Raw genomic sequence first — 27,231 nt, 5'->3', positions numbered from 1 at the left:
CTGACACAGGGCTCAATCTCACAACCCTGAGATCATAATCTGAGCCAAAATCAAGTTGGACACTTAACCATCTGAGCCACCCAGGCACCCCTACATGAATTAAAATATTGATAGAGAAAAGATGTTACAAGGGTGCCTAGCTGGCTCAGTAAGTGGAGCATGTGATTCTTGATGTTGGGATTGTGAGTTTGAGCCCCATGTTGGGTGTAGAGATTACCTAAACACAAAATCTTTAGAAAAAGAAAAAAGAAAAGAAGTTACATATTTCAGAAGCAAACATATGTTAAAGGACCTTTAGCAACCACAGTACCAAGGTAATGAGTAAGAGCTGCTGCTCTAGCTGAGGTGAGTGAAGATTACTGCTGCAGTGGTAGTAATCATTATAGTAGCAGTAGTAAATTTACAAAAACAAATATATCCACAATTTAATGAAGTTTTCAGGGTTTACAGACAAAAGATGCAGACAATGATTTCTGAGAATTGCCATAAATAAATAAATGAGAAAGTCCAGATTGTCAGGATCAGGTCAATAAGGGTAGAGAGGATATTACTGGGAGCAACTGTGAAAGTAAAATGATCTAAAGAGGCTAATTGAGAGACAAGTTTGGGGTGGGTTTCCAAAGGGATAATGATCAACTTCCCAAGGCTCCAACTTTTGATGTCTTTGATCTGTAATGGGCTCATTAATACATTTTTTTTCAATTACCCAGGAACATGTTGAGTGAAAGACTCAAATATTGGCAAGCCAGCCCAGCCAGAGCTCAGTAGCAGGCCAAGGAAGTGTATCAGTTTGAGACATTCATCCCAGCTTGACAAATAAGCTATTAGATTAAAGTTGTTGAGGCACAGGGGTCCTGGTATAATGAATTCAATGCTGAATTAGAATGACTTTTGAGGATAAAAAAGTACTAACATGGCTAAGAGAGATAATGGCATAGGGTACGTTAGCCAAGTTATTCCACTATGAAGCGAGGAAAATTTGAGACACTGGAGGATACTGTTACTATGAAATGATGGTTACAGGAATCCTAAAGCAGAAGCTGGCAAAAAGCACGCTAAGTGATACGCACTTTGTATCCGTCAGAGCCAGAAAAGAGCTGACTGCTAATTTTAAGAGAAGTGGCCTTGAAAGATAGAGGGAAGAAAGAAAGCCATTTTGAAAAATCTGTTTTGATCAAATAGATTATATTTCACTCCAGGCATTGAGTTTAGGTCAACTAATCCCAATCCCACTGGATCTTTTCAACACCAAACTGTATCAAACCAGACTTCCCTTCTCCTATACCTGTGTACAATGGGCTTTTTAAATGGAAATACAAACCATCCCTGTTAAACATTTCTCTAGTTTCTCTAGTTTGTTAGACACCATTATTTGGCCTGTTTGAAATATCAGAGTATAATATTTGACAGCGACCTCAGACAGATATGTATCTGTCTCAATGACTCTGCTTCCTGTACATACATTTTCAGTAGAACTGTGGCTCATGGTTATTGCTTCCATTTTCATAACTTCATATATGGCTTCTGGGTGATATTATCAGCATCTCTGTCTGAAACCACCACGTATTATTGATGCTTTTGTAAGAACTATCTCAATCCCAGAATTCTCTCCTGAGTTCCAGAATGATATTTCCAATTGCTCACTAACCAGCTCTTCTAGACTTTCCCACAAGTACAACAAACTGCAAATTTCAAACTGAATTCATAACATGTAGAGTGAGATTGAAGGCAGAAGGTAACAGTGGTTTGCCAGCACAGACTGTAGTACTTGGGTCATGGAGAGCTCCCAACAGAAGCCAGAGTTGTAGAGTAGCCATGGCTGCGTGTAGGCTTAGGCCAATGTGTCTGAGCCTGCCTCACATACTTATCTGAAGACACTCAAGGTCCCAGGGTAGATCCCCAGGGTTCAGTGATTAGAGATCATGGCAGGACCACAACCATCAGCATTAGAGAGTAAATTACAATGAAACTGACAGAAGAATATGCAGTATATCTCAGAGGAAGCCAGTGTAGACTTCTGATTATTGTAGACCAGATGGCCCAGCCCCCTCTGATTTCAAGACAAAAATACCTTCCAACCTCCTAGGGAGAAGGGAAGGGGAAAGGGAAAGGGGAAACTCCTGAACTGATTATGCGAAAGAAACTAAGGTAGAAGATGGAGGTGACAAAGTTTATTGTGAATCACCTTCATAGTTTTACCACCATTGAATCCCAATGGAACCTTCAGTTACAAACAATATTACTTTTTGTACATCAGAGGACACGTCTGTGAAATGTAACTACATTAATTCAAACACATTCAGTAAGGAACATAGAATTTAATGTTTGTATATTTTACGATCACAATCTTAGAAAATTTCTTTAATAAAGAAGTAAAGGCTATCCAACAAGAAGAGTAAGTATGTGCTAGCTTTATAATGGGAAATCTGGACACATTCAAAAATAAACAAAGGCAGTATCCACCATTGATTGAGCTGGGACATGCTGTACTAGTAATGATTAAGAGCATTTACTTTAGAATTGGGCAGATGTGGTTTCTGTGCTTGGCTACACAACTCATTTGCCTTCTGATGTGGGCAAGATATTTAACCTCTCTAAGCCTTAGTTTTTTTAATTTGAAATTGAGGATAACTGTGTCACTAAAGTAAGAAAGTTGTATATGTTAAATGAGATATTCCCCATAAAGCACTTAACTTAGGATCTGACATAATAATTCAATAAATATTAGATTTTGAAGAAATTGAACCCATTGTTTCTCCTTCCACAATGTTCTCTGTCTTGGTTAATCTTCTATCATCCATCTAGTGGCCCAAGTCAGAAATTTGGCAGTGCTCCTAGATTTTTCTCCCTCTTGTTCCCAACTACAACTATGACATTTATGCCATATGTCTTAAATCCGACCCTTTGTCCCCAGACCCTTATCACATCTGTCCTAGAAATATTACAAGAGCCACCTAATTAGACTCCTGGAAGTCTTTTTTAGATTTCATATTCCCTATCAGGGGATCTGATAGTAGACCCTTTTCCAGAAATATCTGAATATCCTTTCCCTAAAACTCAGACTATGTGTCTCACCACCAATATGTGCCATTGTTTCAATTTTATAGATGATAAAAGAGGTTTACAGGAGACTAACATACCCAAGGTCATACAGTTATTAAGTTGCAATGGAAGTATCATTAAGATGCTGTAGAAAATAAGAAAATTAAAGCAAAGTAATTATTTAGAGGAAATGTAATTTTGGAAAACAAATTTCTAAAGAGTTAAAAAAAATGACAGCAGCCATCTGTTTGTTTGAGTTATGGGGTTTCAGTATAAAACTACCACTCATATTTCAATAATCATGCTTTTAAATTATAGAGAAGAGCTAAGACAGGTGTCACAAGGCTTGCAGTAATATTAATCCAGATACACATGATACAAGTTCCTTTAATATAAGTAAAAGCTACAACAAATGAACTGACCTAAAATGGCTACATACAGAAAGAGATGGAGCGGCATTTCTCCAGTTGGAGGTGCAGCTCTTCTGGCCCCACACAAGGCCACACAATTGTCAGTGATACTGTGTGATCAGGATTAGGATTCCATCAAGTCTTCCAAGAAGACAAGCCTAAGCACCCTCCCCATCATCTTTCTGTTGTTGTTTGGGAGAGGTCTTATTCCCCTGTGGCAACTTCATTTTTTTTTTTTTATAAACATATATTTTTATCCCCAGGGGTACAGGTCTGTGAATCACCAGGTTTACACACTTCACAGCACTCACCAAAGCACATACCCTCCCCAATGTCCATAATCCCACCCCCTTCTCCCAAACCCCCTCCCCCCAGCAACCCTCAGTTTGTTTTGTGAGATTAAGAGTCACTTATGGTTTGTCTCCCCCTGTGGCAACTTCTAATTGTTCTGAGAGGCATGAAGAAATTCTGATTTCCATGCCAGCCTGCTGGCTTGATGCAACCATGTATAAATCAATTGCATTAGGGTATTAATGCGCCTTATCCATGAATGTTCATGTCCACTCACTTGTCTTGTAAGTAAGAGAGCTAGTACAAGACATAGGGGCCTGGATGAAATCAGAAGCCAGTTCCAGGCATCTACCTCATTGGACGTAGGCTTCAGACCTGCCTGAAGTTTCAGCTTCGTGTTCATAAAGAAAAGAGAACAGAAGAATGTAAAAGATGAAATATGAATTAGTTTGATTTCTATGTAACTAATGTGTGGCAATTTTATTCTCTATGAAACAAAAATAAATATTGTCAAGTAGAATTTTAAGCATGTCTAATTTAATTCAACACTTAACAAACACCTGCATTTAAAAGAAAGACTAGACACCATGGAAGATTAGAGATAAGAAGAGCAGATTTGGGGCACCTGGGTGGCTCAGTGGATTAAGGCCTCAGCCTTCAGCTCAGGTCATGATCCCAGGGTCATGGGATCGAGCCCCACATCGGGCTCTGTGCTCAGCGGCGAGCCTGCTTCTCCCCTCACACTCTGCCTGCCTCTCTGCCTACTTGTGATCTCTCTCTGTCAAATAAATAAATAAAATCTTAAAAAAAAAAAAAAGAAGAGCAGATTTGCTGCTACTAAGAACTGAGAGGCTAATATAGGATAGGGGGAGTATTTTGGTAACTGATGAAAGGAATCTATAGGCCAGTTAGGCTTGAGTGCTTCATTAGTGGGAAATGACACTATGGGATGTTTTGTGCTAGATAACTTTAGTAAAATTAAATTGACCTTTTACATTGCCTACCTATACACATGAGAACATTAAATAAGATACATGAGGTTGTCATTGGCATTTTAAAAGATTCAATAAATTGGAAATGATGGATAATTCTATGATGAGTTCTTTCAAGTCAACATTGTAATGAACACATTTTATGAAGGAGAAACTCTTTAAAGTCTCCAAACCACATATTACACACCATATCCAAGAGTAAAAGCTCCAGAATTGTTCTATTTTGCTGAAGTTTTAAATTTTTAAAAAAAATTTTTAAAAAGATTTTTATTTATTTGACAGAGAGAGATCACAAGTAAGCAGAGAGGCAGGCAGAGAGAGAGAGAGAGAGAGGAGGAAGCAGGCTCCCCACTGAGCAGAGAACCCGATGTGGGGCTCGATCCCAGGACCCAAGATCATGACCTGAGCTGAAAGCAGAGGTTTTAACCCACTGAGTCAGCCAGGTGCCCCCAATTTTTTTTTAATTTTAAAAAAGATTTTATTTATTTATTTGAGAGAGAGAGAGAGAGAGAGAGAGAGAGATCACAAGTAGGCAGAGGGAGAGGGGGAAGCAGTCTTCCCACTGAACAGAGAGCCCAATTCGGGGCTCGATCCCAGGACCCTGAGATCATGACCTGAGCCAAAGGCAGAGGCTTAACCCACTGAGCCACCCAGGCACCCCTTTTTAAAAATTTTAAAAGATATTATTTATTTATCTGGGAGAGAGCGAGCACAAGAGGGGGAAGGTCAGAGGAAGAAGCAGACCCCCTCCTGAGCAGGGAGCCCTATGCCGGACTCAATCCTGGGATTCCAGGATCATCACCCAAGCTGAAGGCAGTCACTCAAACAACTGAGCCACCCAGGCGCCCTATTTTGCTGAAGTTTTAAAATCACTTTTTGTTTCTTTACTATCACTCTTAACAGAACTCTGTCAGGTAAAAAGGAGGGGCAATTTCTTGTTTTATACTCATAAGTTACAGCTCAGCCATCAGTCAATCAACACAAGGATGTGAGAAGAGCCACTGGGAAGATACAGAGCACACACGAGACAACGATTCAGTAATTTCTTTCTATATTTCCCTGGATGAGACAGGGAAATATAGAAAGAAATTACTGAATTGTTTTTGCTTCAGAGGCAATTTGCTGGGTAACTTAGACTCAAATAAGAAAAAAAATGAGTGAAAATGTAACTCCGGAGTTGTTATTAGCACAGGTGAATTCTCCTTGTTTTGGTAACTCTGAAAGGTGCTTCTTCAAATAAAGAAGACATATCACACCATAAATATCAGAAAACTGTCCCAGACACCAGTTTCAAGGTTAAGCCTGTGTTTACGTCCACATCCTGGGCAGGACGCTTTGACATTTATGACCTCTGATGCCATCTCCATATGCTGAGGGGCAGCACTGGTTTGGTTACCTGTCAAGTCTTTGGTTTTCTTAACTGTCACTGAGTTTATTATTCACTTTCTGGTCCAAATGACAAAGTAATAGCAGTGAAAATCCCAATTGGTTTATGTTTCTAGCTATGCCAGAGGCAGGAATTGCACATAATATATATCAAAATCTAGAAAATATCAGGAAAGCAGGAAATAGATCAGATGTGAATTACTGAGCATCATACGGTTATACCTAGAAAAATGCTGGTTATTTTCTCAATTGGTTCCAACATCTATCTTTCAATTTACATTTTAAAATCGTAATGATACATATTTTAGAGTGTTGTATGCTTTTATAATTAGAGAGATCATATCTGCTAAATAATCTTTAGTGAAGACATTATATGTACTAATTTAGGTTTGAAGGAAACAAGGTAGATGGATTTATATGACTGAGTAAAAGAGAGTACAGACTTCAAGTTCCAACAATATGGCAGACTAGATATTCTGAAAACCCTTCAGCTAAACAGAGATCCACTCCAAAACCCACCAAGAAATGCTGGATAAAATAAGACATCATTTTAAATTAATATCTGAACTCACAATAAAATTAAGGAATTCCTCAGGGAACAAAATGAAGAGAGAGAACAGAAATTCATAGCAATTAGTTGCTTTGGGGTAATTTTCTTCTCTTAATTAGCAAAAAGCTTGTATGTAAAAGGTCATATGACAAGAGGAAAACTGGAACTCAGAAAATAGGGATTTATATTTGAAATGCTTTTTTAAAATTTATTAACCAATGAGTTAGTTGGTAATATATATTTTATTGTCTAAATATGGTAAGTGTATTTTTAATTAAATTCTAATGTAATTGAAGTAAAATCTGAGATCATAGTTTGTATGACACCCAGTCTTTGAAGTTTATTGAGGCTTTCTGTATGGCATGGCTTGGTACAATTTAATGTTCCATATGTACAGGGAAAATGTGGATTTTCTAACAGCTGGAAGACTATCATCTATTATCCATTGACTACCTATATATGTACATACAGATATCCTAATTTCCACTATGCAGTATCCTAATATCCATTATACAGTATCTGAATATTCATTAGGTGAAGATTGTTAATCATTTTCATCTTTTATATACCCTTTTCCCTGATTCAGCTATGAATTGAGAGCTGTGTTGGAATTTTCAAAAGGAAGATGGTTTCCTTCAACTTTTGGGAGTTCTACAAATTCTACTTCATGAATTTTAAGGCTGTTTTAGTAGGTGCCTACACATTTAACCATGTTTGATCTTGAATGTAGACATTTATAATGTGGTGACCTTTACCATCCCTAAGTAATGGTTTTGTGCATGTGTGTTAATGCCTATTGTCTCTGATATTAATACAGCTGCATATTAATATAGCTAAGCAAGCTATAACTTTCTTAGAATTTATAGTTGTTTCACAGGTCTTTTTCCATCACTTTACATTGAATTTTTCCATATATTTAGATGTAGTTCTAGTAAACTGCATATATTTGCATTTTCCCACAATTAGTCCATCTGTTTTCAGTAGCCAGTTTAATCTATTTGCATTTATTCTAATTACAGATATATTTAGAACTATTTCTATCATACTAATTTATTACTTCTGTTTGTCCCATAATTTTTGTTTTATCTTTATCCTTTGTTACTTTAAAAAAAATGCTATCTGTCTTACCTCTTTAATAAGACAAATATTTTATTAGGATCACACATGTGTTGTTTTTCCTTACTCCCAAATTCTATCATGTAAATATTATCTACAAGGATTAATTACAAGTAACTACAAATATATGTTCTCTTTTTCTTTACTCTTAGATTTTTAAATGATATCAATATATTTTACCAAGATATTTGATAACCTTAATTTTCTTCATCTCTTCCTCTTTATTGTCTCTTATTTAAGCATGTCATACAAACTTTATGATGTGAGGTCTCATGTGGCATAATTCTGGTGGCCTTCTATATTTAAGGATATTTTTATGAGTATATATTTGAAAGGCAGTTACGTCCCTTCTGTACTTCAAAAATTCTATTCCATTGTTTTTGTAGTTCCAGTTTTTTAAATTATGTTAGTCACCATAAAATACATCATTAGTTTTTGATGCAGTGTTCCAAGATTCATTGTTTATGCACCACACCTAGTGCTCCATGCAATACATGCCCTCCGCAATACCCACCACCAGGCTCACCTGTCCACCCACCCCCTTCCCCTCCCAAACCCTCAGTTTGTTTCTCAGAGTCCACAGTCTCTCATGGTTTGTCTTCCCCTTCAATACCCTCCATTCACTTCTCCTCTCCATCTCCCAATGTCCTCTGTGTTATTCCTTATACTCCACAAGTAAGTGAAACCCTATGATAATTGACTCTCTCTGCTTCCAGTTTTACTGTTGAAAAATAATCTGTCAATTTGGTTTTTGTGCTTCTATATATGATCTTTTCTTTCTTAAAGATAAACCCACTACTAGATTTATCCTTTATTTTTCTATTTTCTGCTTTCTGTTAATATTTTCCCCTCTAGATATGTCTAGGTGTATTTTTTTCCCCTATTCTTCCATGTTGGCCCCCTAGGGGGACTTTCACTCTGAGATCTTTCTTTTAGATTTTGGGCAAATTTATCTCTGTTATTGCTTCAGATTTTTCTACTATTTTTTTTCTGATATCCTGACTATGTCCATCTTCCATATTTCTTAGCTTTTCTTTTATAGTTCTTACTTCTTGTTTTTCTTCCTTCTATGAGATGTCTTCAATCTGTTCTATAAATTTCCCAATTTCTTCTTCAGTTTTATCTATCTGCTCTTTATCTCATGTATTGCATAGTTAATTTCAATTATTAGATACATTATATAACCTAAATTATTATTAAAGTAAATAATAAATTTATTTATAACTATTAGTAAATATAATTTAATGTTAATAAATTTATAATAAAATGTACAAAAATAAAAATAAATATAATAATAATTATTAATAATGATAAATTACTTAAAGGGATTTTTTTCATCTTCTTATGTTCTTCTTTTGTATTGCTTATATCTTCCATTATCCATTTTAGTAGGTTTATTAGGATATATACTATTGCCTCCCTTTTTCCTTCATGGAATCTGTACCTAGAATGCTAGTTTTTTTTTTTTAAATTTATGCTTCTTAAATACAGTGTTATCTTTGCCTGTTTGCTCCTTTCCCCTTGGAGTATTGGCTCTGCTGTTAAGTAATGTCATGTCCCTTTGAAACACTCCTTGGAACCCAGCTGCCAAGCTGGGAGGAAGCCCAAGCAACCTTTTGGGAATGCCCATGTGGGAGAAAAAAGGCCCCTGGCCAACATCTCCAGCTGTGTTCCTAGACATTGGCCAACTATATGAATGAATCCACTTTGGACATTCCAGCTGCTACAGTGCCCCAGCTGCCATCACCACATTAAGCAGAAGGACCAGCTAGCCAACTCATAAAATGGTGAGAAATAGGAAGTTTTTTTAAGCTATTAAATTTGGGGATGTTTTGTTACACAGCAACAGATAACCAAAACACAAGTCTTTTCCATGTGTCTTTTCACAATGTGGTAGCTGGGTTCCCAGAAGGAATGTTCCAAGAGGGCAAACCTAATTGCTAGTGCTTATCAAGGTCCAACTTAAATCATAATTGCTAATGTTCCATTGTCACATGCACAAGCCCAGAGTTAATATAGTAGGGATATTAGGGAAGGGAATGAATAAAGGGAATTGTAGTTCATTGACAGCCACCAAAGTAACAGTCTACCTTGATATATTTCAGAGAATACAGACCTCATTCTCTGGCCATTAATAAGAAAAAGATAAATTTTAAAAATCCAAAGATTTGGAATTTTAAAAGACCGTATCTACAAAAATTCATGAAACAAAGAACACATAAAAATGGAAATCAAGAAACGTTTAGAACTGAGTGGTAGTGAAAATAATCATATCAGAACTCATGGGATTCTACTGTCATGCTTAAAATGAAAAATGTAGCACTTAATCCTATATTTAAAAGAAAGAAGGACTAAAAGTTAATGATCTATGCCTTTAACTTGAGAAGTAAGAAAAAGAGTGGAAGAAATAGCTCTTTAAAAATGCAAGCAACTTAAAATTGCCTTGAGTTATATTTTCTGAAGGAACTTTCACATACATAATCTCATTTTATTCATATATCTTTTATTTACAGCCTGTTTGGCATGAAAACCCAGTGGGTAGTCAGAGAAGGTATTATTAAAGCCAATTTTAGAGATCATAGTATTGAGGTTCAGAGAACTTCGTGACTTATTGAATAACACATGGCTTGTAAGTCATAGAGCAGTGATTCAAAACAAGATTTAAGAACCTGAGTCTAGAGTTCGTTTCAATATATTATAATGTTAACTTATATTATTGGAGAATATATCAAATAGATAAATATTATGGCCACTATTGAGCAGTTTTGGGTGAATCACAGTATAGGATGCACCATATGTAATAACCAATGTGGCTTAAGCTTAAGAGAGAGTTCTAGGAAACTGCCATTGTATCAGAGTGCGTTCTTCAGTAAGAAACTACAAGAATAATTCAGTGCTAAAACTAAAGGTGCTATCAAGCCATGAAAGACCCAGAAAAACCTTAAGTGCATCCTACTAAGGGAAAAAGTCAATCTGTAAAGTCTCCATACTCTATGTTTCCAACTATATGATGTTCTGGAAAAGGCAATACTACAGGGACAATAAAAAGATCAGTGTTTGCCAGGGATTGGGGTAGAGGGAAGGGATGAATAGGTGGAGAACACAGGATTTTTAGGGCAGTTAAAATACTCTGTATGACACTATAATTATGGATATATATCATTATACCTTTATCCATATCCCTAGAATGTACAACACTGTGAGTGAACCCTAAATTTAACTATGGGTTTAAGGAGTACGGGGAAGACACAACATTCATTATTCACTGAGTATTTGTGATATGTCAAGGTAGGGTCATCAGTTGTAACAACTGTTCCACTCCAGTGGGGAATGTTGTTAATGGGAGAAGCTATGCCTTTTCTGGGAAGGGGTACATGGGAAATTTCTGTATCTTCCCCTCAGTTTTACAGTAAATCTAAAACTACTCTAAAAATTAAGTCTTAAAAAGAAACTATAAGAAAAAAAACTATAAGAGTGAGGCACGCTGGATATCTTACATTTGTCCCTTTAAGTACTACCCTTCACCCTGCCCTATCCAGCTCTATGCCTATAGGTAGGCTGACCTATATGGATTCATTGCACCAGTGATTTCCCTTGACCTTTGGGTGTGATTGTGATCTGACACAACAAGGACAGAAGGAGAGAAATGAAGGCAGGGCTTTTATATTCATGTTTCTCACCCTTTCGGGTCACCATGGTTGAGTCCATCTGTGGAAGCCCACAGCTCCTGCCCAGCAGCCTTCTCCATACATCTACCTACTAGGGTTTCATTAAATGGTCCCTCCCTTTGTACTGTTAGGTGTAAGGTTCATAAGAGCTACCTGTTGGTGTTAGTCCTTGGATACCACATTCTCTGTCATTGGTTTTCATAAACTCTGAACACACCTGTATTAATAGTCCCTTTACCAATTTATTTTCATATTACTCACTTTGAGCATGCCATAAATTTCTTCCCAGGGCACTAAAAAGATTTAAAAAAATGTTAAATAAAAGTGCTGCAACCAATGGTTGTTCACATGAAAATCTAGAATTAAAGATTTATCAAGGAGCTCCTTTCTGACTTTAGCCAGTGTTATTGGGACTTCTGAAATTTCTATAATCATGAATTTTGCTGGACTGAAGCAGCAGTTTTCTGCTGAAGCCTATTTCTAAAATTAATATAGGTATGCTGGTTGGGTAATCATGCACTATATTGGTTTGAATAGGGTTATTTGGGAGGAGCTGGTGGAATTGAGAGAACCCAGAAACTTAAGGCCTCTCCAAAACACCTCTTGAACTACCTCTACTAAATAAAAATAATTGATAAGTGGTGTTGGAAGCCAACATTACATTCTAAGGGAGATTAGAGAGGTCTCTCAACTCAACATACCAGGCTAATGGTTTTCTCACTCTTTTTTTTTTTTTAAGATTTTATTTATTTATTTGACAGAGAGAGATCACAAGTAGGCAGAGGGGCAGGCAGAGAGAGGGAGAAGCAAGCTCCCTGCTGAGCAGAGAGCCCAATGTGGGGCTCGATCCCAGGACCCTGGGATCATGACCTGAGCTGAAGGCAGAGGCTTTAACCCATTGAGCTACCTAGGTGCCCCCAGGCTAATGGTTTTCTTATCCAAACTTTGAGACCAGGCCATTAAGCAGGGAGCAAGAGAAAAAAAGCTTTGCATACAGGAGAAAAGAGAAAGGGGGTTAGCACATCCTTGGTTTTTCTATTTTCTCATCAGGCATTCAAACAGCCTGACCCAATGGTGCTATGGGCATTAGTTGCTATTAAGAATTCTCCAGAATGAATTTTGGGGCAGTCAACTGAAGTTTTACTCGATAAATAATTCTAGAAAAAAAAAAAAAAACTTGGCGGTGACTTATGGTTGCTCAGCCTCTCAATCAATCCTAGATCCCCAAGGCCAGCACCAGGAAGTGATGTTTATCTGTTAGCAGAAACTCCCACCCTGGTCCATCCATGGGGAAACCTTTACTAATTTGTCAGTGGAATTGAGGGAAAGGTTAAATCTGAACAGGCAGGTGGTTGGACTGGCCATATAAGGAACTCACTTCTTGTCCAGGAGATGCTCATGAGAGTCACTGATTCAGTCACTGAACATTCCATTCCTATCCATAATACAATCACTCTTTGTACCAGTGAATAATGAACGTGATATCTTCCCCCACAGTCTTAAAAAGCTTTCCATAAATATTTACTGATGACTATGACAAAAGAACTTGCATATGATTTACTACTGAATATATGCATAGGATTCTGGTTTTATTTTGAAGTTTTATTACAAAAATTTCAGACATACAAAACATGGAAGGTATAATATTATGAATACTTGCATTCCCATGACCATAGTAAAAGACAAAGTATTAAAAGAAAACCAAAAAACAACTCTAACTCATAATAACAAATAGAATGGTGGTTACCAGGGGGACGTGAATGGCTGTCATTTGAGTCTCTTGCTCTTGGTTTCAGCTCAGGTCTTGGTCTCCGGGTCCTGGGATTGGCCCATGTCAGGCTTTGCACTCAGTACAGAGTCTGCTTGTCCCTCTCCCTCCCCTTCCTCTCCTACCCCTGCTCCTCTCTCTGTCTCTCAATTAGATAAATAAAATGTTTAAAAAAAAAAAAAAGACTGGTGGTTACCAGAGGCTGGGGATGGTGGCTGGAGAAAAGGGAAGATATTGATTGAATGGTATAAACTTGCAGCAAAAAGATGAATAAATTCTAGGAAACTAATTCACAGCATGTAACTATAGGTAATAGTAATTGTAGTTAATAATAGATACTTGAAATTTGCTGAGCTCTCAAGTGTTCTCACCATATATGCACATGCACATACACACACACACACAAATGGTAACTATAAGAGGAGATGGATCTGTTCATTAGTTTGATTCTGGTAATTATTTTAGTGTATACATATACCAAAATATCATGCTGTGTACCTTAAATACATATAATTTTTACTTGTTCAAAATAAAAATAAAAAAGAATAAAGCATTACAAATGCAAGTCTACTGACCTTTCTTCAGATTATACTCTTTCACCTTCTCCATGCTGACCACTATCCTGAATTTGGTATTTATCACACACACACGTCTTAATAAGTTCACTAATATGTAAGATTCCTAAATAATACATATTTAATATATCATGTAAAATACAACCTTATGCAACTTGTTTTTCACTATGCAATATGCTTTTAAGATGTATACACATTGATACTTCTCTAATCCATTTACTTCTCCTGATGGAAATATTCCATTGTATGAATATATTATAGCTCATATATTATTATAATTACTTGCTTTCTCATTAGACTCTAAGATTAATGAGAATATGTGTCTTATTTATATCCATCACTAAAGCCCAGATTCCTAGCACAAGTCCCAGTAAATATTAGGCATTCAATAAACACTTGTTAACAAAAAGATCGCTTTCATAAATGTTGACTCTGCTCTTTTAGCTCATCTTCCCTAAAGGTGCAGTTCTGAGTAGCTATGTGATTGAATTCTAACTAAGGGAATGTAAGCCAAAATGAGTTGTGCACCTTAAAAAAGAAAACCCCCCTATCCATTCCTTTCTGCTCTTCTGTGTGGATGTGGATGACGTCTAGGAAAACCTTGAAAGCCAGAAATTCAATATAGCAGAACCTCTATTAGCCAGAGACTCCAAATGACTATGTGGAGGAGGACAGCACTATGTACTTGAATGGAAGAGATATGTACACTTCTGTCGTTGTTTGGGCCATTATAGGTGTGCACAGTTGTTACAGTCATCAGCCTATTCGACCCAATAGATATTTCTGTATGAATTTACCTCTGATCTCTGATTGAGCTGGATCTTAAAGTTTCCTATATATAACATTTTCCTTGTTATTTCCTGAGATTCCAACATTTGAGTCGTGATTTGTCCTGTGAATCAAGTTATTTAAGGATTTAATTTTTTTATTGCATTTAATTTTCGGGGGGGGGATAAATATTTGCTTTCTTAGTTTGGTTATCAAGAAGTATTATTGTTCACTTATAATGATCAGAAAATGTTCCCTGCCCTGCTTCTAACTATTTAGAATATATTAATTTTTACTTATGGTTAGTGTTGCAAATGTTTTATGTGTACACAAATAGGGCATAGGGTTTAAGTTTTCAGTCCTTTATCCTTATCATGGGAGAAAGCATTTTCCAAAGACCGCAATAACAATGACTCTCATCCCCCATGCTCTCCTGCTATGACACTTGCTGCTCTCCCTTGAAAAGAGCCTGCTTCTCGAAGTAAGTCAGAGAAAGACAAATACCATATTATTTTCACTCATAGGTTGAATTGAAGAAATAAAATAAATGAGCAGGGGCACCTGGGTGGCTCAGTGGGTTAAGCCGCTGCCTTCGGCTCCGGTCATGATCTCAGGGTCCTGGGATCGAGTCCCGCATCGGGCTCTCTGCTCGGCAGGGAGCCTGCTTCCCTCTCTCTCTCTCTCTCTCTCTCTGCCTGCCTCTCCATCTACTTGTGATTTCTCTCTGTCAAATAAATAAATAAAATCTTAAAAAAAAATAAAAATAAATGAGCAAAGGGAAAAAAAAGAGAGAGGAAGAGGCAAACCAAGAAACAGACTCTTACCTCTAGAGAACACACTGCTGGTTACCAGAGGGTAAGTGGGTGGGGGGTGGTGGAAGCAGGGGAGGGGCTTCAGGAGAGCACGTGTTGTGGTGGGCAAGGAAGCGCTCAATCACTACACCTGAAACTAATATTATACTGCATGTTCACTAACTGAAATTTAAATTTAAAAAAAAGAGCCTGCCTCTTCAACCCCTTGAAACTGGGCAAACCCTGTGACCGTTTTGACCAATAAAATATTACAAAAGTGGCAGTGTGCCAGTTCCAGGCACAGCACAGACCTGGCAGCTTCTACCTCCTGGCTCTTGGAAGCCAGACACCAGTAAGAAGCGTGACTAACTTGAGAACGGCTTGCTGTGAGGAAGCCCTAAAGCATGTAGAGAGAATGACGGCTCGCAGCTTTTTTAACCATCCCAGCCCATGAGCCAGACATGCCAGTAAAGAAGACTCCAATCGATTCTATCCATGGCATTTGATGGAAAGCTAGTGAGAACCACTCACCTTTGTTCAGTCAGCACTAAGAACTGTGAGAAATCATAAATTATTTTTCCAGCTTGAGGTAATGAGATGTTTTGTCATGCAGCAAAAGTGAAAAGCTCTTATTTGTTTATGTGCCATTTCAAGGGCAAAGAGAGATCCTTCTACCTACTGCATGCTCTGTTTTAAGTAGTCACTCTGTGGAAGTGGGATGGATCCTCTCACCCAGAAGTTGGTCCAAGCAACATGACACACACACCAAATGGGTTTGAAATGATTTACCACTCACATAATAAGGTTTCCCAGAGAGATATGGGTGGCTCCCAAGGAGGTCTACAAATGGCTTCATGGGACTGGGGAAGGAGACCGGCTGGGCCTTTTCATCTTGATTAGGGGTTGGGGCTGGGCCTGGAGTGGGGGTTCTCCCTTGTGTGGGCCAGGGCTTGATGATTTGAACTTTCCACCAGTACCAAGGACAGCGGCACCCACTGTTGTTGTTAACACCTTGCTCAGATGTAAGGCCAGAGGAGGAGGACTACTGGGGCCTGAAAACTCTCAGCAGATAAACAACAATGGAGTCAGACCCTGTAACGATACCTGTGGTAGGACCCTGTACACTTTGATGCTATGTGATTGGACACATAAAACTCATAACCTAAAATCCACATTGCTAATTACTCATATCTCATCATGAAGTATTTTTGTTGTATTATTTAATATTTTGTCTCTGAATTCAACATGTCTGATACCAATAGCATAACCTATTGTTTTTAGAATTTTTGTTTTTATTCAGTTAAAATTTATGTGGAGTGAAATGCACAGATTGTAAATGTCAATGTGGTGAATTTTAATCGACATATCTGTCCACCACCACATAGAGCATTTCCCTCATACCAGAATATTTCCTTTTGCCCCTTTCAGTCAATTCCCATTCCTCCTGCCAGTCACTAGTCTCATTTTTCTCCACATACTTTTCGCTGTTTTTGATCATCACAGAAATGGAATCTTATAGTATGTACCCTTCTGTGTCTGTATTCTTTCACGCAGCAGGTTTTTAAACACTGTATTAAGAAGCATTTTAAACATATTAAAACGTCACAAGGGTTTGAATGTGAAAATCCGCATAGCCACAAAGCAGAGTCTACCGCTAAACTTTTACCATACTTGCTTTCTCACATATCTGTCTGTTCATCAACACATAGTAGATTTTGGTGCATACTAATTTCATTTCACACATATTAATACGATGTTTTCTAAATACTTCAACATGCATATCTTTATAGTTGAACATGTTCATATAGTTCCTTTTTTTTCTTTTAGTGGTATATTTCACATATAATAAAATGTACAGATATTAGGAATATTCTTTGTTGAAATTTGACAAATGCATACATCTGTGTTGCCTAAACTTTCAAGGTATATAATATTGCCATCATTCCAGAAAGCTTCCTCATGCCTGTTTTTAGTCTAACCTTGCCTTTACTTTAGATTTCAAATTCCTGCTTTAGTTATATTCAACACAATTTTGATAAACTTTATTTTAGAATAGTTTTAGATTTACAGAACCATACAACAAATTTTTATAGGTTATATTTTATTACCACTCATTTCATTTTCAAGTGTTTCTTTTTTTAAAGAATTTTGTTTATTTATTTGGGAGAGAGAGCAGAGCCAAGGGAGGGGCAGAGAGAAACAGACTCCCTCCCAGCTGAGCAGGGAGCCTGATGTGGGGCTTAAACCCAGGATCCTGAGACCAAGACCTGAGCCGAAGGTAGACGCTCAACCAACTGAGCCACCCAGGTGCCCCTGTAGTGTTACTTTTGATCACAAAAGGCTTTGTTTGCTATGCTTCATGGATGCATATTATTTTTCTTCTACTTTGGTATTTTATAGTATGAAGGTTCACATAATTTGTAGGCCTTAGAATGAATTCAGTGGACTGTAGCTGACTAGCATTTAAAAAATTACACCCCTGGGGATAAAAATATATGTTTATAAAAAAAAAAAAATTACACAATATAAACCTGGCGATTCACAGACCTGTACCCCTGAGGATAAAAATACATGTTTATAAAAAATAAAAAATTAAAAAAAATTACACAATAGGTACCAAACAGAATGCAAGCATATAAGAAAGTTCGCTGTTGTTTTGTTACATTTTTGTTTCAATTTTGTGTGTGTGTGCGCATGTGTGTGCATGCATACCTGTTTGCACACATGTGTGCCCAGCAGATTCATGTGCATACATGCATGTGTACATATACTGGGTCTTGATACATGAAGTATCTTTTCCTACAAAGTTGCCATGAAAAAGACCGTAAAGCACCACTCTAGAAAATTAGGTCTCATGTAGGGGAATAATATGATTACATTTGCATTTTAGAAATACAACTCTGGTAGCAGTTTGTTGAATGGATTACAGGAGGGCAAATGTACATGTGAGGAGAACAGTTAGAAACTTATTACAATAGTCCGGACAACAGATGGTTAGAGCCCAACTTAAACATTAGCTAGCTTTAGAAAGAAAAGGAGAGATGTACCAGATAAAGAGACTTCATAATTGATTGAAATTGGAGTTGAATGAGAAGGCTAGGATGACTCACATATTTCTTGGATGGCTGCATAATGCCATTAATCAGATTAGAACATAACAAAGAAGGAGCACAATTGCAAGGGAAAACGTATTAGGTTTTTGCTGTATGCAGTGCAAGACTTCTGTCTTAGTCTATTTGGGCTGCTATAACAAAAATACCCTAGACTGGGAGACTTAAAAACAACAGAAGTTTATGTCTCACAGTTCTGGAGGCTGAAAATTTCAAGATCAAGGTGCCAGCAGATTTGGTGTCTGGTAGCCAGCTTCCTGGTTCATAGATGGCCTTCTTCTTGCTTTGTCCTCACAGAGTAGAGAGAATGAGGGAGCTCCCTGGGATTTCTTTCATGAGGACTAATACTCTTAGGATGGCTTCATTCCAATTACCTCATCACTTCCCAGAGCCCCCCACTCAATACCATCACATTGGGGATTTTGTTTCAATATGAATTTGGGGGAACACAAGCATTCAGTTTATGGCAGTTTGTAAAAGATAGCCACTTAAGGATATTTACACATTTGCCTATATAATGCTCAGAGAGATATCTAGGCCAGAAATACATATTTGCAAGTTATCAAAGTATAAATTGTTAAAACTTACTAGCAGATGACATGATTCTTTATATGAAAAACCCAAAAGACTCCACCCTCAAACTACTAGAACTCATACAACAATTCAGCAACGTGGCAGGATACAAAGTCAATGTACAGAAATCAGTGGCTTTCTTATACACTAACAATGAAAATACAGAAAGTGAAATTAGAGAATCGATTCCATTTACTATAGCACCAAGATCCATAAGATACCTGGGAATAAACCTAACCAAAGAGGTAAAGGATCTGTACTCGAGGAACTACAGAACACTCATGAAAGAAATTGAAGAAGACACAAAAAGGTGGAAGACCATTCCATGCTCTTGGATTGGAAGAATAAACATTGTTAAAATGAGAAGGGAGTTGGGGTAAATTGGAAGGGGAGGTGAACCATGAGAGACTATGGACTCTGAAAAACAATCTGAGGGTTTTGAAGGGGCGGGTGGGGAGTGGGAGGTCAAGGTACCAGGTGGTGGGTATGAGAGAGGGCACGGATTGCATGGAGCACTGGGTGTGGTGCAAAAATAATGAATACTGTTATGCTGAAAATAAATAAAAAATAAATTTAAAAAATGTCTATACTGCCTAGAGCAATCTATACTTTTAATGCCATTCCGATCAAAATTCCACTGGTATTTTTCAAAGAGCTGGAGCAAATAATCCAAAAATTTGTATGGAATCAGAAGAGACCCCGAATCGCTAAGGAAATGTTGAAAAACAAAAATAAAACTGGAGGCATCACGTTACCTGATTTCAAGCTTTACTACAAAGCTGTGATCACCAAGACAGCATGGTACTGGCATAAAAACAGATACACAGACCAGTGAAACAGAGTAGAGAGCCCAGATATGGACCCTCAACTCCATGGTCAAATAATCTTTGACAAAACAGGAAAAAATATACAGTGGAAAGAAGACAGTCTCCTCAATAAATGGTGCTGGGAAAACTGGACATCTATATGTAGAAGAATGAAACTCGACCATTCTCTTACACCGTACAAAAAGATAAACTCAAAATGGATAAAAGACCTCAACGTAAGACAGGAATCCATCAGAATCCTAGAGGAGAATATAGGCATATAACCTCTTCTATATCAGCCACAGCACAGCAACTTCTTTCAAGATATGTCTCCAAAGGCAAAGGAAACAAAAGCGAAAATGAACTTTGGAGACTTCATCAAAAGCAAAAGCTTCTGCACAGCAAAGGAAACAGTCAACAAAACAAAGAGGCAACCCACGGAATGGGAGAAGATATTTGCAAATGACAGTACAGTCAAAAGGTTGATATCCAGGATCTATAAAGAACTCCTCAAACTCAACACGCACAAAACAGAAAACCATATCAAAAAATGGGCAGAAGATATGAACAGACACTTCTCCAATGAAGACATACAAATGGCTATCAGACACATGAAAAAATGTTCATCATCACTAGCCCTCAGGGAGATTCAAATTAAAACCACATTGAGATACCACCTTACACCAGTTAGAATGGCCAAAATTAACAAGACAGGAAACAACATGTGTTGGAGAGGATGCGGAGAAAGGGCAACCCTCTTACACTGTTGGTGGAAATGCAAGTTGGTGCAGCCACTTTGGAGAACAGTCTGGAGATTCCTCAAGAAATTAAAAATAGAACTTCCCTATGACCCTGCCATTGCACTCCTGGGTATTTACCCCAAAGATACAGATGTCGTGAAAAGAAGGTCCATCTGTACCCCAATGTTTATAGCAGCAATGGCCACGGTCGCCAAACTGTGGAAAGAACCAAGATGCCCTTCAACAGATGAATGGATAAGGAAGATGTGGTCCATATACACTATGGAGTATTGTGCCTCCATCAGAAAGGATGAATACCCAACTTTTGTAGCAACATGGACGGGACTGGAAGAGATGATGCTGAGTGAAATAAGTCAAGCAGAGAGAGTCAATTATCATATGGCTTCAGTTATTTGTGGAGCATAACAAATAGCATGGAGGACAAGGGGAGATGGAGAGGAGAAGGGAATTGAGGGAAATTGGAAAGGGAGGTGAACCATGAGAGACTATGGACTCTGAAAAACAATCTCAGGGGTTTGAAGTGGCGGGGGGTGGGAGGTTGGGGGAACCAGGTGGTGGGTTGGAGAGGGCACGGATTGCATGGAGCACTGGGTGTGGTGCAAAAACAATGAATACTGTTACGCTGAAAATAAAAGAAATTTAAAAAAACCATACTAGTAGTTGAGATTAGTCAAAGAGTGAATATTATAAGAACAGAGACCTTAGAATAGAACTCCTTGGAATACCAATATTTTGGGTGTAGGAAATAGAAGAGACGTGAAAATGAGGGACTTAGATTGAACTATGATAAAAGCAAAGGAGGAGTAGTTTCTGGAAGCTAAGAATACTTCACACACAAAAAGAGTTGTTGAAGTGCCAAATGCTGAAAAGAAATCAATTAAAAAGAATTGAATTTAATGACTAGGAGTTGGTGACTTTGGCAAAAGCAGTCTCATTCAGTGTTGACAATATCATGACATTGAATGTTCTGGTGTTCTGAGAAATGCTTAACCAGTTCTCTGAAAAAAGTGTGGTATAAATATATTCTTAATGAATTTCAATTATATTAAAGATTGAACAGAATTCAATTTATAAATACTAATATAACATACAACACTCTATATTGTAAATTGTCAATGTTGTTTAGTTAAGTTATCATGACGGAATACTTTTGTTGATTTTTGCCTAACTCCTACATTCTGGCCACAACCGATGAATGAATGAATGAATGAATGTAGTTCTGACATCCATGTTGGGTGCTATTTTCATTTATGCTAAGAAGATGAGAGTGAAACATTAAAGGTCAACGTTAAAACTTCACTCATTCTGCCTAGAACATGAGTGAATTTTTGCTAAATCAGATGACAGTTTTCTAACATTGGAAGAATAGGTCATTTATTTCTGCTATTAACAACATAATGGTTACAGGTCTAGAACACTTCTATGTTTAATCTGCATTATTAACACTTTTTCTATCACTTTATTAAATCTAGAAAAGTACCAGAACAATAATCCAAGCTCTGGTTCGTAGCATTTACTAATTTCCAGGGTCTGAATACTCCCACTATGACTGATTTTAAGCTACCAACATGCCACTGGAAAGGGAGCTAGAAAGAGATACACAGGAGTACACCACTGTGTATTGTTCCTACTAAACAGATACAACAGGCATAAACACCTCAAGAATTCAGATAATAAAGTATAAGAAAAGAATTAGGACGTTATGAGTATTTATTACCTTATGAAATATACTTTATTTGCCTGGAGGTTTATATAATTTATTTTTTCATAATGGCTTGAAACATCCTGAAAATTTAACGATTGCCCCTTGCACTCCAGCAAGCCACTGATTGGAAGAAAAGGAGGATGGTCCCAGACACGGACCTGGTGACTGTGGTCTACCATTGGCTCCAGCAAGTGTGATTTTGATGAAGTAACTTTACTAGGTGGAGTCTCAATTTCCTCACCTTCAAATTAAGGATCTTAACATCTATTTTACATGTTATTAGGATCCTTAGAGGTAATGAATCTAATTCAAACATGTTAGACCCTCAGTATGTGGAAATCTTTATCATTCTTTTCATTACTGCTAAACACTGGTGATCAGAGTCCCATGGGGATTTGTTGTTGTTGTTACAGTATTTTTTAACTTTTCCATCTGATCTCCCTTGACCTGGGAGAGCCTAGTTGATTTTCAGAATATCTTTTCTTTTTAACTGAGGTGCCCATTAAAGCTTCTAATACTGTAAGAGCCTTTTAAAAATTAACATAATTCCCATGCTGCCTGACTAGTTAGGCATTTCCTTCTTTAAATTTCTAGCAGAAGAGTAAATGCCGGAGTCTGATGAAATTTCAGGAAGATCCTAGAAGTGCCATCTTATTAGGTGATGACTGATGTGAAGTAATATACCCAGCAATTATTCACATAGGCCTGGGGCATGGGGAAAGGGAGGAGATTCAACTATTCTAAGTCTCTAAACAAAAGCGAGTCTGTTCTCTAAAATAATCATCTTTCCCCTTTTCAGTTCTTTTTATTCTTTCCCACAGATGTGATACCCTTGACATCATCCAGAAATGGTTATATATACTGAGCATTGGAATGTCAGATGAATACTGCTTTTGAGTCTTGTATTTCATTTAATCTATTTATAAGTACTATTTTTCAAAGGAAAAATCTATTACCTCCTGAGGTCCTATTAATAACTACTTATCTGTGTGTTTGCATGACATTATGACTAATGGTTTAAGATTACTTCATTCCCCTTAGTATTTGTGGTATCGAAATCAAGCTAGATAGCAATTTAGATTACTTCACAAATAAAAGAAACATTTGTTTCTCAAGCCCTAGTTTTTAATTTAATATCACAAAATGGCTATATTTTACCTTTTAAAAGTATTTTTATTGAAATAATTTCATAAAGAAACAAAAAAATATTTAAAGTGTCCAATTTGCTACATATCATTTCTATTTTCAACACAATTTAGTGTGGTTAATAGGAATAAAAGATGAATACAGATGTTTTATATTGGAAACCATTTTATATCATTAAAAAGACCTTGGACCTATAAAAATAATCATGAGTTTCCAAATAAGATGATTATAATGGTATTTTAGCTAGGTTTAAAAGCAACACTCATGGGGCGCCTGGGTGGCTCAGTGGGTTAAAGCCTCTGCCTTCGGCTCAGGTCATGATCCCAGGGTCCTGGGATCGAGCCCCACATTGGGGCGCTCTGCTCAGCAGGGAGCCTGCTTCCCCCTCCCCCTCTCTCTCTGCCTGCCTCTCTGCCTACTTGTGATCTCTATCTGTCAAATAAATAAAACCTTAAAAAAAAAAAAAAAGCAACACTCATGTAAGAAAATTAATGTGAATGAAAATACTGGTAAAATGTGATCACGCTAAGAAAATGATTGCCAGTGGAAGAACTTATAAATTATTGGCATCATTATTTAAAATTTTTTTTTTTTACTCTCTCTTTCCAGTTCCATGGGAAGGACTGCACTTCACGACCCCCTTATGGTTCTGTGAAGTCATGTACATGGCTAGTTTGCACTACTGTAACATGGCACAGTTGGGTCAGGGCATTTAAATACCAACATGAGCCCACCTAGAGCCCCTCTCCCCCTTGTCTTCCCATCCCTCATTCCATCCCGCTCTCCCTCTCCCCCTGTCCCTCTTGCCCCACTCTCTTTCCATGGGGGAAGTAGCCTCTAAAACCTTGGTCTTTTTCAGTGATGGAAGTGGCTTTGTTATTCATGTTGGGTCCCACATAATGCACTTGATAGGTTATGCTAATGAGGTGACTTGCATTGAGCCCCTAGATAAATTTTACTGAGGAAATAATTTATGATGGGGTTGGTCATGTCAGGAAGACCAATCATGTGATTAAAGTGTTGATGACAGCCAGCCTCTAGGGAGGGGAAGTTGAATTCAACCTCTTAACTAGTGGTTCAATCCATCATGTCTACATAATGAAACCTCAGTAAAAAACCCCAGGAAGTGTTGACACCAAAGCCTGGGTGAGCTTTCTGGGTTAACAATACTCTATGCTAGGAGGGTGACCCATCCTAACTCCATCAGGAGAAGGCTGCTGAACCCTCTCATTTGGGACACTCCCAGACCTTGCACTATGTCTCTTCTTTTGGCTGGTTCTGATTTGTTTCTATGTCTTTCAAAGCGTAGGAGCAAAGCTTCTTTTTCATTGACTTTTTTTTCTTTGTGTCAATTTCTAACTCTACACCCCAAAATTGTTTTTGTCAGCCTTCTTCCAACATCTACTGTTTCAGTAGAATCAGAACCTCTTTGGCTTTTTCTCTGTCTCCTCTGTTGTTTCATCAACATCCTACACCCAAATGTAGCAATCTTCCAAATGTGTATTGTAGGTTTTCTCTGCTTCTGTTCTTGTGCTCTATTCTGGGACTTTATTGTCTCTATGCTTATTTTCGTTGCATTTTTGGATAACTCTCCTTTTCTATTAGGGTCCGAATTTCCATTTCTGACTGCCTAGTCTATATCCCATAGTCTAGAGCAGTATACAAACTTGACCTCAGCTTTCTCCTGGTCCTCCTCCTCTTTCTGCATCTGCTATGGCAGTGATTGGCCATTATGACAATTCTGTCATTATGTCTCACTGGGACACTCAAAAGTTCCTTAAACCATGCTAACTCTGTTTATGTTTCCTTCTTAAAGTTTTTTCAAACACCCAATTGCTAATATGATAACTGGTACTCAAGACTTTCAAGAATTCCATCTCAAACCACCCTTCCTACCTTATATTCTATGTCTATCCTTCACACACTCAATGTTCCAGCCCAACTGATTTAATTGTTATTCTCCACTAACCTCCTCCATATTCCCCCTTTCTGCTTTTGCTAATATAGGAACAAATAACAAAGGTTCTTCTCATTCCAACTCTGTATATTCAGTCTTACCACTCTTCCAGGCCCAACTTGAATCTTAAGCACGGATTTTGGATTCATGCTGACTACAGCCACAGATGTAGGTTGAGGTGTTCTTGCTGCGGCCCTGGCCCAAGGACGACCCCTAGTGGTTACACCTGCCCAGAGCACTTCTGGTGAGGGTAATAGCTTCGAATCAGCGAAACAAAAAATTAAATCAGAGGATAATTTTCTCACTTGTGTAGTAAGAAATTATATATGCAAATATACATTCAAGTAAGGTAACATATTGACTGAGACCATACATTATGGTTTTCTAAGGGAGACAAATAAACTGTGAATTACTTGGTGTATAAAGACTCCTATAGCCATGAGAAATATTTTCCTAGATAGAGCAGCCCCTAAAAACATTAAAAAACTTGTTTTGGATTGTACTAATTTATATTGGCTTCCTTAACTAAATAAGCTTTCTCTTTTATCATCTCTCTTAGCCCTGTGCATCTCCTGCATCAGAGTTACAGAATTGTAGTTAAATTTTAAAAAATTGTCAATTGTTTTACTGTCTGACTCACTCCTCTAACCTATGAGCTCCCTCAAGTTTGGGCTTTGTCTGACCTGTTGACTTAGTGTAGTGCCTGCTACATAGTAGCAACTCACATATTTATGGCATGACTGACTTCTCCCCATATAAGTAGGAACTCATATATTTGCTAAAGGAAAAGACTTCCCTGCAAAGATTTTGCTTACATTTATCAATGTTAGAAAGGAAATTCACATTTGTGTTCTATGTTGATGTGGTACTACCGTACTATGCAATTCCACTCCTCTTGCCTGGGCCTCAGTTTCCCCCACCTGGGCCATCTGAGAAGGCTTCCAGCTAATTGTGACTCCTATTATAGAAGTAAATATGATTTACAGAAAACCTCACACCTTCTAGTCTCTCACTTTTCTTCAATTAATACAGCTCAGATTTTTGTGAGTTAGGCTGGCAGCTTCTGAACAAATTCCATCACTTAGGTGCAAGCTCACTGTCCACAACATGCCTTTCTAATGATGAAGACACAAGCTGCAATAGGAAATGCTAAGTCATTCCTCTGAAATATGACTATGTTTTGAGGCATGCAGAATGTAATTAAATCAATCTAAATTTGAGAATGAAGAAGTACTTTCTCATAATTTTCCATTAGCTTATTTTGTTTTGGTCTTAATTCACATGAAAAATTAGGAGAGAAATCTTCAATGACTCCCCATTATCTATGAAAGAAAGCACGGGGGCTTCTTATTCTGGTATTAAGATCGACCACAATTGTTACGGTGGTTTGAATAATTACCCTGAATGGATCAAACTGGCACACACAAGCATTGGCCCCAAGATGATTATCACATATAGCTATTACTTACTGAGAGTTAAGATTAGGCATTTTAAGTTATTCTGAATTCTTACAGTGATCCTCAGGTAGGTATTATACCCTTTTCACAGATTAGGAAACAGGCTCATAAATGAAGAACAAAACAAAAGAAATCATAGCAGTTTCTGAGCTACGATTCAGCCCCAACTGTGTCTGACTCCAAAGCCTGTATTTTTTTCACTAAGGTATGTTGCTCCAAAATTATACTGTTTAATAAAAAATCAGACTCTAGGGCATCTGGGTGGCTCAGTCAGTTAAGCGGTTGCCTTTGATCAGGTCATGATCCCAGGGTTTTGGGATGGAGTCCGGCATCCTGCTTCCTGCTCAGCAGGGAGCCTG

Source organism: Mustela lutreola, chromosome X, assembly GCF_030435805.1.
Source record: "Mustela lutreola isolate mMusLut2 chromosome X, mMusLut2.pri, whole genome shotgun sequence".
Lineage (NCBI taxonomy): Eukaryota > Metazoa > Chordata > Mammalia > Carnivora > Mustelidae > Mustela > Mustela lutreola.
Note: the sequence above shows the minus strand (reverse complement) of the source record.